This window comes from Rattus norvegicus, chromosome 17, assembly GCF_036323735.1.
Source record: "Rattus norvegicus strain BN/NHsdMcwi chromosome 17, GRCr8, whole genome shotgun sequence".
Lineage (NCBI taxonomy): Eukaryota > Metazoa > Chordata > Mammalia > Rodentia > Muridae > Rattus > Rattus norvegicus.
In genome coordinates this window covers 57,479,523-57,498,097 of record NC_086035.1, presented here as the reverse complement: position 1 = coordinate 57,498,097, position 18,575 = coordinate 57,479,523, and the positions used below count along the sequence as shown (strand labels likewise).

The 18,575-nt window shown below is 45.5% G+C and overlaps 1 protein-coding gene across 2 annotated transcripts in view; it reads left to right on the top strand.

Moving 5' to 3' along the window:
* The window catches only part of Svil (supervillin), a 195,599-nt gene that overhangs the window by 41,411 nt on the left and 135,613 nt on the right, over positions 1–18,575 (top strand). The window contains exons 2-3 of one of the 2 annotated variants that reach the window (XM_006254030.5): positions 9,302–9,410; positions 16,079–16,167. The gene's annotated coding sequence lies outside the window, so the exon portion shown is untranslated. The remainder of the gene's footprint in view (positions 1–9,301; positions 9,411–16,078; positions 16,168–18,575) is intronic. The other variant, XM_063276626.1, reaches the window with a different exon arrangement.

Sequence of the window (18,575 nt, the reverse complement as noted above, 5' to 3'; positions counted from 1 at the left end):
CTCTTCTTTTTAAAAACAAACGTAACCACCTTTTAATAATACCTATCATTAAGAAGTAGCTTGTCTAACTAGGATTTCAACCCAAAATTCCTGTGGAGCCCGCATTAGAAGGAATATGAGTATCCTGAAAGATTTTCTTTAAAAAGCAGCTTTATCTCTAACTCTCTGAGCTGTAACTACTTATCACACAGCAGGGATACTTAAGTTTCTTTAAGTTTCCCGGGCTTGAGTTATCACATGATTCAACATGGCGCTGGCTTCCACTTAGAAAATAAAACTTTCTCTCAACTCTTAGGATTACTAGTGGATTCTTGCCCATCACACTGACTCGCCATCTGTTGTTGTAAAATTATAATAAATAAAAAGCTGTCTAATGACAGACCTTCTTCTCTCTTGTACCTGCCTCACCTGTGACATCATCCCACAAGTACCTGCTACACAAGCATGAGGAGCTATGTTCATATCGACAACACTCACATAAAAGAAATCTAAGCATTGTGGCATGCATCTGTAACACCACCCCTGGGGGCGGGGCAGGGTGGGGCAGGGGCGGGGCAGACAGGTCCCCGGAGCCCTTTGCTAGGTGCCCTACCTGACTGGATGATTTCTGAGTTCATCGAGAGAAACTGTTTTGAAAACTAAGGTACAGAACTATTGAGAAGATTCCTGACAGTTTCTAGTCTTCACATGCAGAGGCACTCATGTGCCTATATATCACATGCACACATGCAGACATATCCACATGCACAGGAATGTGGACACATGTCCCTCACAGACACACAAAGTCTTTTCTGTTGTAGAAGGGAATGGAGCCTGCAGACCAGGGATTTTATGGGCTCTGAGCTTGTGGCTCCAGTGGCTTTGGTGGCTTCAGTGACTAACTGCTGCTTCTAGTCCCCTGGGGCACTGCAGGTGTATTTCCTATGTCATCTGAGAACTTTTGACGTTACTGGAGGAACTTATTCCTCTAGTTCATATACAGAACCTCAGGTGTTTATACACGTGATCTGCCCTAAGAAAGCCAGCGACAGAAGATGGCCAGGCATGTAGCCAGCATCGTGCTCCTGAGTTTGAGGGGCTATGGAAGGAGACCGTCAGGAGACCTTGAGCCTCCAGCACAGCCTGACCTCTGCTGTGTCTTCTGCGTACTCATGATTCATTCCTGACTGGGATGACCTTAACTCCTCCAGGTGATGATCTATGGAGGCCTTACGGAGCCTTCTTCACAAATGCAGAATTCTTCTGATCCACCTCCAGAACAGGCAGGCCTCAGTTCTGTTGGTGTCTGTCTTAGGGTTTCTATTGCTGGCATGAAGTACCATACTGAAGTTTGGAGGAAAGCGTTTATTTGGCTAACACCCCCACACTATAGTTCATCACTGAAGAAAGCCATGACAGGAATTCAAACAGGACAGGAACTTGGAGACAGGTTCTGATGCAGAACTCATGGAGGAACACTGCTTAGTGGCTTGCTCGACCTGCTTTCCTACAGAACCTAGGACCACCAGCCCAAGGCTAGCACCACCCACAATGGGCAGGTCCCTCCCCATCCATCACTAATTAAGAAAATGCCCTCCAGCTGGATCTTATGGAGGGAGGCTTTTTCTATTAAGGTTCCCTGGTTTCACATGTCTCTATCTTGTGTCAAGTTGACATAAAAGTAGCAGGGACAATGTCTATGTTAAGAAGAAAGTAAGTACTCATTTTACACAGTATCTTCACCCCAGATGAGGGAACCTAGGCATCAGGGTCTACCAGCAGGCTTCTGGACTTTCTGAGCTCTGGGCTCAAAGTGGAGCATTAGCTATGGTGACTGATGAGAGACACTATCAAACACGAAGCTGTTGATAGTTTGCCTGATTGGATGACTAGCAAACAGTATTCCAGGGAAAGAGCTGTCCTGCCCCTTCCCTGCAGGACTGGGAGGCTGGAGGAGCAGCTGACCTGATGCTAGAGCTGGCAAGCACTGAGGGCTTCATAAGACCTCATGCTCCCCATGACATTTCCTTTAGCTTGGGGATCTTACCAAAGCCCAACTAGATGAAAGACCGGGATGGGTGGAAAGCTTCCCAAGTGCTTGCCTACAGGCATTGCCTGGGGTGGAAAATAAATGACCCTTTTGTGACATTTGAGTGTCACAAATTTAGGGTGGAGGCCAAGCTGGGGACCCATGTATAGGAGAATGTACAAAAAAGGCATTAGGCATCTGGGATGAGATGAGAGATTTATGTCTGTAGTTTCTCTACTGAAATTTACATTTTTTAAATTCTCTCTCTCTCTCTTTCTCTCCTCTCCCCCTCGTGAGTCTGTGTGTGCAATATGTGCGTGTGTGTATGCATGTGTGTGTGCGTATATGTGCATATGTGCAATATATCTGTATGTATGTGCATATGTGCTTGTGTATGTGTGTGTATGAGTGTGCACAAGTGTGGCGTATTTTCACAAGAGTGTGGGTGCATGGGTGTGTACATGTGTGTGGTGTATGTTCACATATGTGTGCAAGCCTGTATAAGGTTTATACAGAGGGGCAGTCAGGTGTCCTACTCCATAAGTCTCCACCTTACTCCCTCCACACAGAGTCTCTTTCTGAACCTGGACCAGGATGCCAGGCAATAAGCCCAGCAAGTCCCCTGTCTCCAGCCCTCATAGCACCATAGTACTAGGGTTACAGTGTGTACATGATCACACCAGCTGTATATGTAGGTGCTGGGATTCAAACTGGGGTCCTCATGCTTGCAGGAGGTGCTCTTCCTCACTGAGCTGTCTTCAAGTCATAAACAGTTGAGCACAGTGTGTCAGTCACATTAATTCCGAGGTGTCTCAAAGGTGAAGATGGTCTTATGGTCAGATGGCTTCTGGTGACCTGAGAGGAACTCTTGTTGCCGGGGCTAGCAGTCAGTAGATGCTTCCAAGCCCAAGGGTCATGAAAACATTCTAGCAGGAACGGAGCGCTGGAAAATCCTTTCCATATGGCCAAATGGGAGGGAGTTGCATCCCAGGCCAGTGCCAGCTGAAATGCTGCCCTAGTGGCCACAGACTGTTGTCAAAAACAGAAGACCTGGCTCTGATTTCCCCAGAACCAAATCAAGCCCAGTGCTCTAAGAGCCAGCTGTTTGGGGCCCCTTGAGGTAATACCTCAGGGCCAGAATGACCTCCCCTGGCCTGCCTGCTGGGCTCTCCAGAGCCTAACAGGTCTCACCATTTACCTTTGACCAGAGGAAATCGCTGCGAAGTCCTGTATGTAGTTCCAGAGCGTGCCTTGCTGTGTCTTCCTGGTCAAAGATCACCTGTGTTCTCGGCATTGCAGTTACCAAGTGTTTGTGTGGAGCAAGTTACACAGACTTTTCTCTTGGTAGTGGTGGCGTCCCTTAGTGCAACAGCACGTACTTAGCACAAATCAATCTCTGGCTTGACTCTTCAACACTAGAAGATCAAACCAAACTAACACACACACACACACACACACACACACACACACACACACACACACAAAGCCAGTGTTTACTCTCAAGGAATCTATGTCAGGAAATTGAATGACCTCATGGACTCTTTGGTAGCACAGACTTAGAAACAGGCCACAAACCAAGACATCTTCACTACTACTTAAAACAACTTTTGTGTAATCTTTTGAGTGAAGCACATGGCTGTTACTGGATTGCACGGAGTATTCATACCTTGCATTTTCATTTGGAGATGAGAGTCTCAGTTAGAACTCGGGTTAAATTGAAATAAAAGTCATGGTTTAAACTGAGTCACCCTAATCTGAAAACTAAGAACCCAGGTTCACCAAAGTCTGACACCTTTGAAATACCACCAATCTGTGCCACAGGTCAAACATATGTCCTTGTATGATGGTCAGAACGTAGGTGGCAGCTGAGATGAGGCAGTTTCTTTCAGATGTAGGAGATGGGCATGGGATTTGTGCTTGGAGGTGGGTCCCGACCTCAAGGTACCTCAGTGTGTGCATACAGAGTCTCGGAATCGGAAACATAGGACCTGTGGAATCATCCCCAGCACTTTGGGTGAGAGGTCATTTCTCCTGTACTTCCTGCCACTGGAATTTCTCAGGAGCTGCTTGGAGTTGACATTTTAACCTGCCCCTTGCCTGCCTGCTAACACTCATTTCTAAGCCAATCTACCTAACTTTGTTGTACGTTTTCTCTTCCTTCTTCCTCTTCCTCTTTCATTTCTTCTTCCTCCTTCTTCCCTTCCTCCTCTTCCTCTTCCAGACAGGCTTTCACTATATACCCTCACTGACCGGAAACTCCCTGTGTAGACCAGCCAGCCCTTGAACTCACAGAGATCTGCCTGCCTCTGCCTCCCATACTGGCATTAACAGTGTGAGCCACTTAACTCCTGCCTCATTAAAACTTCTTCATATCCAAGATACAAAAAAAGTATTTTTTTAAAAGTGAAACTTGTGTTGGGAAATTCTGTTGTTATTTACTAATATATGCTTGAACTGGTCAGCATAGCATCCTCTAGAAATGAGGCTATTTCTAGTGTTGATCTATTCCTTCACTCATCCTCTGACTCCAGCTTTGCTAAGATGATCTTCCCCAGAGGAGCCCACAGCCTAGGTGGGGAGGCAGACTAGAGAGCAGGTGAGAGCTGGTGTTAGATGTCTTGGTTCTGAGAAGAGGCACTCACAGCTTCCCCGGGAGCATGGTGCATAGGAAAGAGCTGGTAAATAGGAAAGAGGACAGTTTTCATCATCTGTCAGGTATCAAGGACTTGGTTGGGATCCTGTTTCTGTGGCCAGTTCTTGGTCATTTTTTTAACATTAATTTTTCCCCTATGGAAACCGATATTATAGTTTATGAACTTGTACATGCAATGACTTAGACATCACTGGTTTTAAAGCTCAAGGACATACTTTTTCCACAAAGAACCAGAGTGAATGTTTCATGTTTCAAAGACACTGTCATTCATATCCACCTCCAGCCACCATTGTAGCAAGGAGAAAAAGAAAACAGGTAATATGAAAATAAATAAACATGGTTGTGTCTCAATAAAACTTTATTGACAAAAGAGAGCAGCCAGCAGGTCTGGCCCTGGCAGCTACAGTTTGCTGAATTCTCTTCTATAATAGCTAGTGTAGGTATTATTGTTTGGAGTTTTTCCCAGAGTGAGGCTGTAGGTTTCAGTAGCTTCTTCTGTGATATCTGGGAGTGGTGTGAGTTTCTGAGAGTCTTCTAGAACCATGCACACACAAAAAAATGATAGCAGTCTGGATTCATAGCAGAGACTCAGATTGACTCAGTTTTCTAGCATTTCACATCACAGTTAATATCTAACAGACCTCCGAGGTTCCAGATCTAACCCATCTTAGGTCATTACAGCACAGGAACGCAACGAGAAAACCACACCAATCCATTCCCAGCAGAGGGCTTGACATTGACTGTGTGTGTTTTAACTCTCTGGGGAGGAAGTGTGGTGGTTATCTGAGCAGGTGACCTGAGGGAAGCCTAGAGCAAAGAGGAAGGCAGGAGCAGCTGGTCAGTGTAGAAGCAAGGCTGTGTGAACAGAGGCTTCCAGTGCAGATTCAGGAGAAGAGTATATCTGAGTGGATCTGGACATCTTAAATCAGTAAGCCAGGAAAATCCATCTTTAGTAGCAGAATCTGTAGGAAAAAATCCAAAGTTTTGAGTGAGTAATCATTCAGAGCAAAACAGTATAGTTTTTAAGGCAGGGCACACATTCTAAAATGTATGGTGTGTGGCAGGACATTAAAGAACTTCAAAAATGTCACCACAGGGAAACATCCGGGAAGCTGAGTTGCCCCTGCTGGCCTTATGTGCCCGCAAGCTGTCTCTTTCTTGACTGATAATGGAGAAGTGAATGACTTGGGAAACTTTTTGTGTTTTTTCAGTAAAACTTAAAAAATGAGAAGCAGATGAAGCGTCAGATGGTTCGGAGTAGCTTGAACCATTTTCTCTGGGTCAGATGAAAAGTGAAGCCCGTGCTCTCTGGGGAGCCTGGGGCTGGCCCTGTGTGGGTTATTTGATCTGGCTTCCCATCAGGTTCTGAGCTGTTGCTCTCAGGGGCGAAACGGAGGAGGAGACAGAAGGTGGCAGTTGATAGCTTCCTGGAAGAAGCCTTAGTAGGAGACCACAGTTGTTCTAAGCAAGAGTCACTTAAACATTGTTTTGGTTTCTGAATCCTGGATGAAAACTTTGTCTTAGCTGTAGCGTGTGATTTGGGGACATGTACCACATGCTGTCATGTGGAGCCTGGGGCTCGCTGGCCCTCTAGTCATGGCATCTCAGTCTCGAAGGGATCACACTGCCCAGCACATCTGTCTTTACAAATCCATGACGGGTATCTGCGCTCAGTGGTTTCCAGCCTCCCTGGCCTACAGGCTGTGTCTTCTTCCTTTCCCATTCTCTCTTCCAGCCAGACTGACCAAGCCATGTTTCTCTTGAACACCCATCTCCAACTCCTATCTCAAGAGCTAGGACTTGGACCTTGTTCCTCCATCACCGGAACGTGCTCATTATTGATTGTGCAGGGCTTTCCGTGACCTCCCCCAAGCTTCCACTCCAGCATCACCTTCTCGGAGACGCCTGGGCGTGATGTAATCTACAATAGAAGCCCTCACGCCTACTGTGACTTTTTTTCCTTGTGCTTTTCTCGGTACGTGTGGACCATTCAGGTCATTTTCTTACACACTCAGTGTGTGTGTATATCAGTCAAGTCATTTGTCCATTCGAATCTTTCCCACTTAGTTCCCATTACTCTCAGAATATGTATCCTTGGTGACAAACGCTTTGGTGGATCACTGGATCTGTGATACTTTGTACACAGTGACCACCAGGACTGTTGAGTGTTGAGTCAAGGAGAAAGCCAGATTTCTAACATTGTTTGGAGCCCGAGTCTACAAACTAAACCATATTGCAGTTAAGTTTTCAACAGTGCTGTGAGTTTTCTTTACAAAGCTCTTTTCTATATCACTCAAGGCTTGCCATTTCACAGCCAAGAAATGTTTTACTTCTTGGTAAAGACCTCAGCAGTTAGTTTTCATTGATTTGCAGCATAACCCAACATTTACTCGACACCATCGGAAGATTGCAGTGCATCAGAAGGTCCGTAGTGACGGCCTGTGCTGAAGCCAGCGCTGCTGTGAGCACACTCCCCTTCCTCCCCCAGCGATCGCCTGACACCTATTTAGCATAAAGAGAAAGACTCATACTTACCCATTTGTAATCCAGTGGTTCCCGCTTAGTTGTGGGTGTAGCTTCCAAGATGCCCTGCAGGGTGTCCGATACCATGGTTTGATAACATGACAAGCCATATATAGTTTTTTCCCTATGCTTATGATACATTTTGTGTATAAATCTGCACAATAAGTAACCACTAATAAAATAGGCCAGTTATAACAAAATTCTGTAACTTGTTTGAATATTGTTTTCTCTCTCACATTGCCATGAACTTTTGTATGCTCACTTAATGGAAGCGTTCAGTAACTTCTTACTTCACTTCTTACCAAGTTAGCAGCATCCGTACTACTGTGGTTGAGACCACACTTTAAGTTGAGTAAGGGTTACTTGAACACAAGCACTGGGGATACCTTGACATTTTAACTGTGGAGGTGGCTACCAGGTAACCAGTGTGTGGCTGCTCTACAGAATGGGGACCTCTGGGCAAGGGCCTGCGATGGATTGGGTGAGACTTCTCCACACTGCTAAAGATGGTGTATAACCCCAGACTTTATAACCGAAGAAATTGCTCCTAAAATTATTCAAATAGTATTTGTAAAAGGCGTAACTGAGAATAAGAGGGACTGGTATAGAAGAGCCCCCAGACTGTCTACACTCCAGAGTAAAGCCCCCAGACTGTCCACACTCTAGGGTATAGCCCCCAGACTGTCCACACTCCAGGGTACAGCCCACAGACTGTCCACACTTCAGGGTACAGCCCCCAGACTGTCTACACTTCAGGGTACAGCCCCCAGACTGTCTACACTCCAGAGTAAAGCCCCCAGACTATCTACACTCCAGGGTACAGCCCCCAGACTGTCCACACTCCAGGGTACAGCCCCCAGACTGTCTACACTCCAGGGTACAGCCCCCAGACTGTCTACACTCCAGGGTACAGCCCCCAGACTGTCCACACTCCAGGGTACAGCCCACAGACTGTCTACACTCCAGGGTACAGCCCCCAGACTGTCCACACTTCAGGGTACAGCCCCCAGGCTGTCTACACTCCAGGGTACAGCCCCCAGACTGTCTACACTCCAGAGTACAGCCCCCAGACTGTCCACACTCCAGGGTACAGCCCACAGACTGTCTACACTCCAGGGTACAGCCCCCAGACTGTCCACACTTCAGGGTACAGCCCCCAGGCTGTCTACACTCCAGGGTACAGCCCCCAGGCTGTCTACACTCCAGGGTACAGCCCCCAGACTGTCTACATTCCAGAGTACAGCCCCCAGACTGTCTACACTCCAGAGTACAGCCCCCAGACTGTCCACACTCCAGGGTACAGCCCACAGACTGTCTACACTCCAGAGTACAGCCCACAGACTGTCCACACTCCAGGGTACAGCCCACAGACTGTCTACACTCCAGGGTACAGCCCACAGACTGTCCACACTTCAGGGTACAACCCACAGACTGTCTACACTCCAGAGTACAGCCCCCAGACTGTCCACATTCCAGAGTACAGCCCACAGACTGTGTACAGCCCCCAGACTGTCCACACTCCAGGGTACAACCCCAAGGCTGTCTACACTCCAGAGTACAGCCTCAAGGCTGTCTACACTCCAGGGTACAGCCCACAGACTATCTACACTTCAGGGTACAGCCCTGAGACTGTCTACACCCCGGGGCACTTTAGGATATGATAAAAAGAGCTATCATTCCTTACACTTGTAATCATCATCCCAGCCAGCAATCTTTCTGTAAATAAGCAGGAAGAAAATAGTAGCATGATTCTGCAGAACAGACAAGCTTCATGGTGTATAGGACCTTGTAGCCAATAGTGTTATTGATATGACTGCTGAGTTGCTTTTAAACGTCAGATTCATTGCTACATAATTGAGATAGAGTGTCATTCTTCCCTTTTTAGTGCTCCACTTTGTTGTAAGTGTATATAGTTGTAGGCCTACCTCATAATCCACACATGAGTTCCTCATCTTCTTTTCTGTTAAACCCATGCCTCTGCTTCCTGAGCTATAGAAAGAGACTTTGATAAGCAGAGCTGGTGATGATAGCTGTGAATATGTGGACGATGCCTAGAGCAGCCGCTGTGGTCATTGTTAATAATGCGCCTAAAAACCTGTTTCTCTTGTTTGTCACAGTCTGCAGTGTGGGAGCTGGACACCTGCTCATTTCCTTCTCTGCCCTGTGAGATCAAGGGTGAAACTTGCTCAGAAGAGGAATGATTCATAGTTGTTTGGCAGGAAACAGGTATCTGATAGCGCCTTTCTCCTCTAGTGGCCAGCACCCTCAGAGCGGTATTTTTATGTTACCATCCATTGACTCAGGCCACATGGCTTTACAGCGCCTCATGTTTCTGGAGTAACTTACTCATTTCTTAGAGTCACAGGGGTGCAGAAAGAAGCTATGGTTTCTGGGTGCCCTGTCCTCCTCTCTCAGATAGTTTCCTCCATTTGAAGAGTTGAGTTATGAGTTGAACAATTATATTTGAACTGGAAGTTTGGGGGAGATTTGTTTCTTCTTTTTTATGTGATTCTTTTGGTCAGCTCTCACACTGACTAGCCCAGGTTAGCCTTGAACTCCAGATCTTCTTGCCTCTGCCTTTGAAAGCTGGGGCTCTATATTCTCTGCTTGAAAGATTTGACACAGATTAATTTTTAAATTTTTTTCTTTTTTATTGCTATTTCCATCTAAAAATTGTTTCTGTGAGCACTGTTTCCCTTTATTTTGGACATTTTTTCCATAAAGCAGCTTCACTTTTTATGATTAAAGGACCCATGGCCAATGTGATACAGAAATATGAAATAGGAATTTTCAGAAGTGACACATTCAGTTGCATGCTGTATTTATGTGAATCATCCTTTGCCCTCATATGCAGGATGTGTATGTTCCCATCACCTTAGTTAGTTAGTTAGTTAGTTAGTTAGTTAGTTAGTTAGTTGGGTTGTTAGAATTTGGTATTATCTGCAGTTTGGACACCCACTGGTCTTGGTCAAGAAGAAACTATAGTGTTGCAAGTGACCGTTTGTCAACAAACCTGGAGGAACTTGGCTTCGCATTTAGAAGTCCTTGTCATGGGGCTTGAACATATGCTTGATCTTAGGGGACCAGGAAGCAAACAAATAAGCAAGGAAGCAGAGGATCCAGGGGCTCTTTCTATAGACACCTACCCACTAATTACTGGGTTGTATTGATTCTGTATGTGAGTATACACTGTCACTGATGCAGCTTGGTTTCACTCTTGATATCAGAGTTACCTCAAGGAAAGCAAGGGATTTACGTTGTGCTAAGCAGTGTCTGTAGGCTGTGTGTAAAGCCTCACAAATGCACATTCACTCAAGGTTATGACTTTGAAAGTATGAGAGAGATAGAGAGTCTGCTGTAGGCTCTTGGCTTTATGTGCATCTCACTGAAAGGGCAGCCACTTGGTCATGTGACTCCTCATCCTTGAAGCTTGGAGAGTACTAGGTGAGATGGTAACAAGGGATCTTACGCGATGGAGAGAAAAGATGACCGTTATCAAGATTCAGTCAGGATCCTTCACCTTCCTACCATACTGTGAGTATGTGCACAGGATATGCACAGTGAGCCTGAGCCTGTCCTGGTTTGCTTTTCTATTGTTGTTATAAACATTAATCAAAGCAAGTTGGGGAGGAAAAGGTTTATTTTATCCCTCAGGTTACCGTCCATCAGAAAGGGAGGTCTGAAAGAGCCTGGAGGCAGGAACTGAAACAGGTGTGCTGAATATTTACTGGCTTGCACCTCATGGCTTCCTCACCTTATTCTATTATACAACCCAAGACCACCATGCCCAGGGATAGCATCAACCACATCAAAGATTAATCAAGAAGCACCTCCTCTGCAGACCGGTCTACAGGCCACGTGACGAAGGCACATTCATTCCTCTAGGAAGGGTCCCTCGTAGATGACTCTAACTTCTGTAACTCATCGTCACAAGCCCTTAGTGTATATTTTTTGTATCAAACCTAGTATACAGAATAACAAGCTTTTAAATTTGCTATTTGCGCAGGTGTCATCTTGTTTTTATGAAAATATATACGCTCAAAGTTAGAAGAGGAAAACCTTGCTTTCACCAGGATCGTAGGTGGGAGTGGACCTCAGTGTTCCCAGGAATTCAGGGAACAGTCAAGATGACTCAGAGCACATGTTACTCTCACCCTAGAGCCTTCCAGCCCTTTGCCTCTGTCATAGTTTTCTCACTATGCTGGCTAATCCAGAGACTCTGGACTGTCCGTCACACATTCTCCCATGCTTACAGATGTGTCTGGGTGCTTGGAGTGAGCGTATGATGAGACACTGGAGTGCTGTGTTTACCATGATGCCTTATAGAAACAATATGTGTGTTTAATTGTAATTATGATTATTATCATCATTGTTATAATCCTAATTTTGAATTACAGGGTTGGATCTTAGATTCTGATGCTGTAGATAATATCAGAGTATTTTTGTAAGCACATGCCTGTCATGTAACAAGAAGAGGTTTTCTTCAATGGTCGCTACTTACTTATTCATTTTGAGGTTAGGAGTAGAAGTCAGCAGATGCTGTTGTTCATTCATTTGTTTGTTTGTTTGCAGTGCTGAGGTTTGAACCCAGAACTTTGTATGTGCTAGGAGCATTCTGTTACCTAGCTACCCCATCGATCTCCACCAAAGGCTTTAGAAAATGTGTGTGTGTGTGAGTGTGTGTGTGTGTGTATCTGTCTGTTTGTGTGCGTGTGTATGCAAGTATACACACACATATATATATATATATATACATATATATGTATATAGTAATAGCTCAAGCTCACAAAATGGGGAGCTTGTCATGCAGGAAGCTACCCCCCAGGACAGAGGCATGCTAGAGTTCTGGCCTTGTCAGAGGATTGTGGTATTTAATTTATCTTCCTTTGCCTCCTGTGTCCTCTGTGTCAGTTGCTATTTGGACTGTGAGTACCTTGGGACCAGTGGCTGCCCTTGTTTCTCTGTCAGCATCCATTGAGGCTTACATGTCCATTAGAGGCACATTATATCAGAGAGGAGTCTGGTTTATCAAAACCAGCAGGCTGGTTTAGAGGAGCAGAAACATGTGAAATGTGGGTACTGTTGATGGAGTCAACATTAACATGTACTTAGTGAAAATCACCAAATTTTACTTAACTAATAATCCATTATTTAGGAGAATATCCACTGGGTTGTAGATAGTGTTCTGGTGTGCAATATTCTAAATGTCGGGTCACAAAATAACATAATCTTCCTGACAGATAATATGGGCAAATGCTTGGTGCTGTCAGTCAGGATAGTCTATGTCTTATTTTTTGTCTCACTGCTGCATGAGTGTGCACACATACAACACACACACACACACACACACACACACACACACACACACACACCACCCGTTAAGATGGAGCACAGATAGCCCAGTTTGCCCTCTCCCCAGGTTGCAATGAGCACTCTCCTTTCCATGTTCTAAAGGCATTGCATTGGGCCTGGAGCGCTGTGACAGGAGCCCTTCCCTCACCTTGTCTCGCTGTGACAGGAGCCCTTCCCTCACCTTGTCTCTGCGGGCTGGCCCTGGGTAGCACCTTTTCACTGTGTCATTGTCCTTTGCTTGTCTCTTTCACTGTCAGTCTGGTTTCTCACTAATGGTTTTCTTTGAACTGGTTCACGCCTAGATTTAATGCTAATAGAATAAGAAGCTGAAAGCAGCAGTCTGTTAAGTTTCTATGCAAGGAGCTGGGCCATGCCTAGGCTATTAGCAGGTGCATGGTGATGTCATACCAGTGTTCCTACCAGTAGAGACCTTTTCCTAGCAAGTTGTTCTGGTTCTGTTTTGGTTTTATTTGGTGTTATTTGTGTATGTACGTATGCATGTATGTATGTATGTGTGTATGTATGTATATATGTATGTATGTATATGTAAGTATGTATGTCTTAAAATTGTTTTGACAATTTTATTAAGGAGGCATTTGGTTTTTAGAAGCAGCCAAGTACTGATTGATGAGTATGCTATAGTTCTGATCATGATCATCGTTGCTGTGGCCAAGACAACCCTGAAGGTTAAATGAAGTGTCAGCTCCCTGAGCCCATGGATTCCTCAGCCTCTGCAGACCAGGCATGTTCAGAGCGAGCAAAGCCCTGTACTGAACATACACTGACTCTCCTCGTTGTTTAACTGTAAGCAGTGCACTGTAACAACGAATTCTGTGGCACTTGCTTGTTAGTCTTACAGGTCACCTGAAGATGAAGGGCAGCTCTGGGGGAGTTGTGGTAGATATTCAAATTCTCCATTGTACTGCCTAAGGAACTCTGGCACCTGTTCATTTGACTATTCACAGGGAACTTGGAATCAGTTTCCTGAAGATGACCTGACTACCACTGTCCTGTTATTGACAGATCAATGCATGAGTTCAGGACAGATGTCCCTGAGCAGGAAGCAAGGCAGTCTAGGAAAGTCTTCCTGGAAAGAAGCATGAAGGGCATCTTGGGAATTGAGAGTCTGGAGGAAGTGCCTGAAATCCTGTGAAACTCGAAGAAACTGCTTTCCTTGCCTCTGGATGTCTTGGGAGGAGACTGAGAAATACCCAGCATTTAGAAGCCAGGTTCCATGACAGGGAACATTCCCCAATCTCCAGAACAGGGAGCACTAGATGCCTGACTCCAGGGGCCCAGACCCTGATTATAAAAGTAGCTGCCATAATTTAGAAGTACATGAACAAACAAACACCCTGGAAGCATCCAGACACTATGGGCAACTGCTTCTATCAATCCAGTGAGCTGTTTGGTAGAAGCCCTGCCCTAAAGCTAGGCCTCCTACTCTTCCCAGACAGGCACACCAAGTATAGAAAGTGGGGGATACCTTGAGAAAGAAGGGAGTGGCCCCAGAGAGGCCCTGACTTTCAACTCTTGTCTCTTCTCATTTTTTTGTAAATTAAATGAGTACCTGTGTGTGTGTGTGTGTGTGTGTGTGTGTGTGTGTGTGTGTGTGTGTGTGTGATTGAGTGCCTCTTGCCCACAGAGCCCAGGGGTGTCAGATCCCCTGGAACTGGAGTTATGGGCACTTGTGAGCCACCTGATAGTGCCGGGAAAGGACCCTGAATCTATTGCATGGACAACAAGTGCTCTTAATCTCTGAGCGGGCTCCCGAGCCCCCCTTCTCCCTTTTCATATCAACTGCACTAGGAATTCTCTTCACCATGGTCCATTTTTGTTTTATTTTCTTTTTCTAGACCTCCCCTGCCTCCAGTCTTTATATCAGTTTGACTAGATTGTTCAGTTTCAACCTGTCACTAAACTTGACTTTGCTCTTTTCTTTCTCCCACATCGTCCTGATTGCAGTGAGCAGACCCCCACCACAGAGTGCCCTATGAAGTGGCTGTAGGTGCTGAAGAAGTTTCTATGTTTAGTTACCACATCTGTCTTTGGTGTTTTGAGCAAACTGCATTCCTACAACAACCCAGTGGCCTGTCAGCTCTCAGAATCCTTCCCAGTACTTAGACTACTTTTCTCCATTGAAGAATTTCTTCTAGCTCAGCCTACACTTGTACAGCCCAAGGTGTTTTGTGCACAGCAAGTTTAGGGGCCCCTGTTTTCAGGGCTTGGGAGAGAACTGGCCAGATACAGATGTGGCATCTGGGCGGAGATGAGAAATGCCTTCTCCAGCCTGTGGCTTGCTTCCCCTTCCCTTTCTTTTCATGCGAATGTCTCTCTTGTCTCTCCCATGTTTGACACTCCTCTTCACTCCTCTTTCGAAGCAGCTACATTCTTCCTCCATAGTTTAGGACACTGGTGAATAGTCCCAGTAGGGAAAGACAGTCTCTAATTGGTCTAGCCCACTTTTTAAGGCCTCCAACACAGTTTAGTAATAAGCAGATTTGTGGAGAAAAAGAGAACACGATTTTATACATGCACACACACACACACACACATATATATACACACACATACATACATGCATACATACATACACACACTTACATACATACAAACAAAAAAATGGTCTGTTTTCATATGCACCACAGCAGTCTTTGTGGCTTTAGGTCATGAGTTAATGGCTGTCTGAATTTCACCACGTGGTAGTGATAATTATTTTGTCTTGTGGAAACTTCACATGGACTGATTACCAGCCCCCTTCTGCCCAGCTCAAGATGTCTGTCTCTGGTTCTGGAAATGAGCCCCATGCTTTGGATACCAACTAAAGCACATGTCCGCCATGAGTTGGAACCTCCACTCGGTGCTCAAGCGAGCTCCTTCTTAACAAGTTCAGAAGCTGATACAGAAAGTGATGAAGAGACTTTCCATGAAATCCTTAGGAATAGCTCGGAGCCTAGGTTTTGCCCTGCAGCTTGGGGTAGAAGAAGCCTTGCTGTGTCAGCACCTTTCTCAGCTGAGCTATCAGAATGTCACATGGGCACTCACCCATTTCATATGTGAGCAATGATTCTCCCGGTCTCACTGCACAAGACATGTTGAGGCATGTTGAGGCGTGTGTGTTGATCATTCTACTCTAGAACCTTCTAGTGCAGATGCAGTGTTCCCATATTCACCAACTTTTGAGGAAAGGATGGGTTCAAGATCGTCCCACCCTAGACTCAATGTTCAGAGACAGTTCACTAAATCCCCCTCTGTGAATGCCTTAGGTGGCCTGCTCCTGCCTCTGCGCATCCAACCCAGAATTGTCAGGGCCTCTTGGATGTGACATCTAACTCCCAGTAGAGGCCATGTGCCCTTTTGCTTCCGGGTCTCCATGTGTTTAAGAGAAAGCCTGTGCAGTGGGGTGGTCTGCGTTTACTCCTGGGGCTGAGCTCTGTAATTTCACCAAGGGTTGGGTGTTGTGGGATGTGTTATATCGTTTGCTGCTGTCTTTCTTAGACCTCAGTGTAAGAGCTTGTTCTTTCTCTCTCTTTCTTTCCCAGAGAGCTCAGGTAGATAACTTGGAGGACCAGGAAGCTGAAGCAGCAACGATGAGGGTGTCTGCGTCTGAAGCCATGATTTAACTGTTAAGGTGAGTCTTTGTGGCGGAAACACGCATTTTGGAAATAACACACACAGGGCTGGCTTCTTTTCTGTGAACAGATGGAGGCACACAGTGAAGGGTGGTCCCGAGAAGTGTAAGCCACTCCTGGGGTAAGCATGTGTCTCCAACTTACAGGGGCACGGAGTTCCCAGCATTCCTGTGTCCTGCTGTCCCAGCTGGGACTGCCAGGAAAGGGAAGTCAAAGGACTTCTCAGTGGTTCTTTCTGAGCTGAGCTGTGGTCCTCAAAAAGCTTTGACTGCCTCTAACTTAAAGATTTAGGTTTTAAGATAAATGCATAGTATAGCCCAGGCTGGCTCCAAACTCATGATCCTCCTGCCTCACTCAGTGTCTTGACATTCCAACAAGCTCATCCTACTTTAGACATTTTATACGAGAGCAGAGCCAGTGCAGAACGGGAGGCAGAGTCGTACTTCTGGGGGCTACGATTAGCCTACGTCGGGGTGGTGTTTCTCCGAGTGTCTCTAAACCTTGAGCACGGCTTCCAGGCTGCTCGTGCAGTGGGCACGGAGGTGTAGTCAAGTGACTAGGGAACATTGTATTGAATAAGTGATCTTTCTCAGAACTAATGGACCCTGCAACTCTCCATTGCTGTGTGTAGTCAGCAGTGCTTGCCCCATCCTGAGCAAGTTGTGTCTTGTGACCAGCATCCCACTTGTGGATTAGATATCTTCTGAATATCAGCCACACGTGTTGATGGACACTCAGGACATAGTTATAAATGGGACTTGCAGTGCTTATATGCAGAATGTAAATACTAGAAGCAAACAAAAGGAAATACTAAGCCACGTGGTCTTAAGAGAATGACCCCTATACCTGGCTGACCTGGCTTTAATGCTGAGTTCGATGTAGTCTCTGTCTTCCCTGTTCCTCACCTACAGAGCAGTGGTAATCATATCTGCCTCACAGAAACAGTCGTGACGAGGATGGAAATTATGAATACTGGCAGGACCAGACTGTATACAGATGCCATCAAATTTGTTCATACAATGGAAATAGCTGGATCCTTTGACCCAGGTTGAAGGTTGAAATGATGACTAAGTAGGGAGAAATGGAATGCCATGCAGTAAAGGCTTTGCATAAGTGAGAAGTAGGGAGTTGAGCAGAAGGTGGACAGAGGGTAAGAGAGTGGTATGGTGGACACATGGACTGAGTCCATGTGCTTCATTGTGTTTAACGACACTCAGGAAGTGAGGCTTCGCAGGGGACTTCTTCATCTGAAAAGGACATCTACACAAAGCCCAGGGCTATTTCATTCTGTTTTTTTTTTCTTTTTTCGTTTTTTCGGAGCTGGGGACCGAACCCAGGACCTTGCGCTTGCTAGGCAAGCACTCTACCACTGAGCTAAATCCCCAACCCCGGCTATTTCATTCTGAATGGGCAGAAAGCTTTCTCCTGTTGGCAGAGATGGCAGAAAGATGTCCGCCCTTATCACTGCCCTTGAGTATTTGTGCAGGTTAATTTAATGTATAGGCTTGAGTAGATGAAAGGACCCTAAATAGCTGGTAAAGTGGTGTGTGTGTGTGTGTGTGTGTGTGTGTGTGTGTGTGTGTGTGAGAGAGAGAGAGAGAGAGAGAGAGAGAGAGAGAGAGAGAGAGAGAAATTGAGTCAGCAAAATGCATGAGGAAGATCTGCTCTCCATGTGAGCAGTACCATCCAATCGGCTGGGAGCCTAGATATATGAAAAAGGCTAAGAAGATATTAATGTCCTCTTTCTTCTGGAGCCGGGATACCCTTTCTTTCAACCATTGGACATTAGCAGTATTCTAGGAACTTTGGACTCAAGTCTTAGGACATAACCCTTGGAGTTCTCTGGCTTCCTGCTCAACTGGATGAATGGGTCTAGCACTGCATTCTCTGTTCTGAAGACTTTGGACTTGGCCTGAGTCATGTATCCCACATCCTTGGGTTTCTACAGCTTGTAGGTGGCCCATTGTGGACTTAGTCTTCATTATCAAAAGACCCAGAACCCTAATAACACCTGTAATCCATCCATCTATCACCTACCTATTCATCCATCCATCTATCCATCTATCCATTTGTCCATCTGCCTGTCATTTGGTTTGTCCATCTTCTTAGTTCCATCTCTCTGCTAAACCTGGATGCTCTCAAAACTAATGAGATTAGAAGACAAATAGTGTATTGCTAAGGGTTGTAGCCAGGGAAGTTTTTGCAAGGAAATGAAATGTGAGACTATCAGATTAGAAAGGAAAAAAAAGAAAAAAAAAAAACCCCAGAGCTATCTCTCTGTGCAGATGGCATTATTTTATACAAAGAAAGCCCTTAAGAATCCATTAGAGTGTGAGAGATGATGAGCAAGGTCATGAGGTTATATAGGACATAAAACCAATATAACAAAAAGTCAGTTGTACTTTTA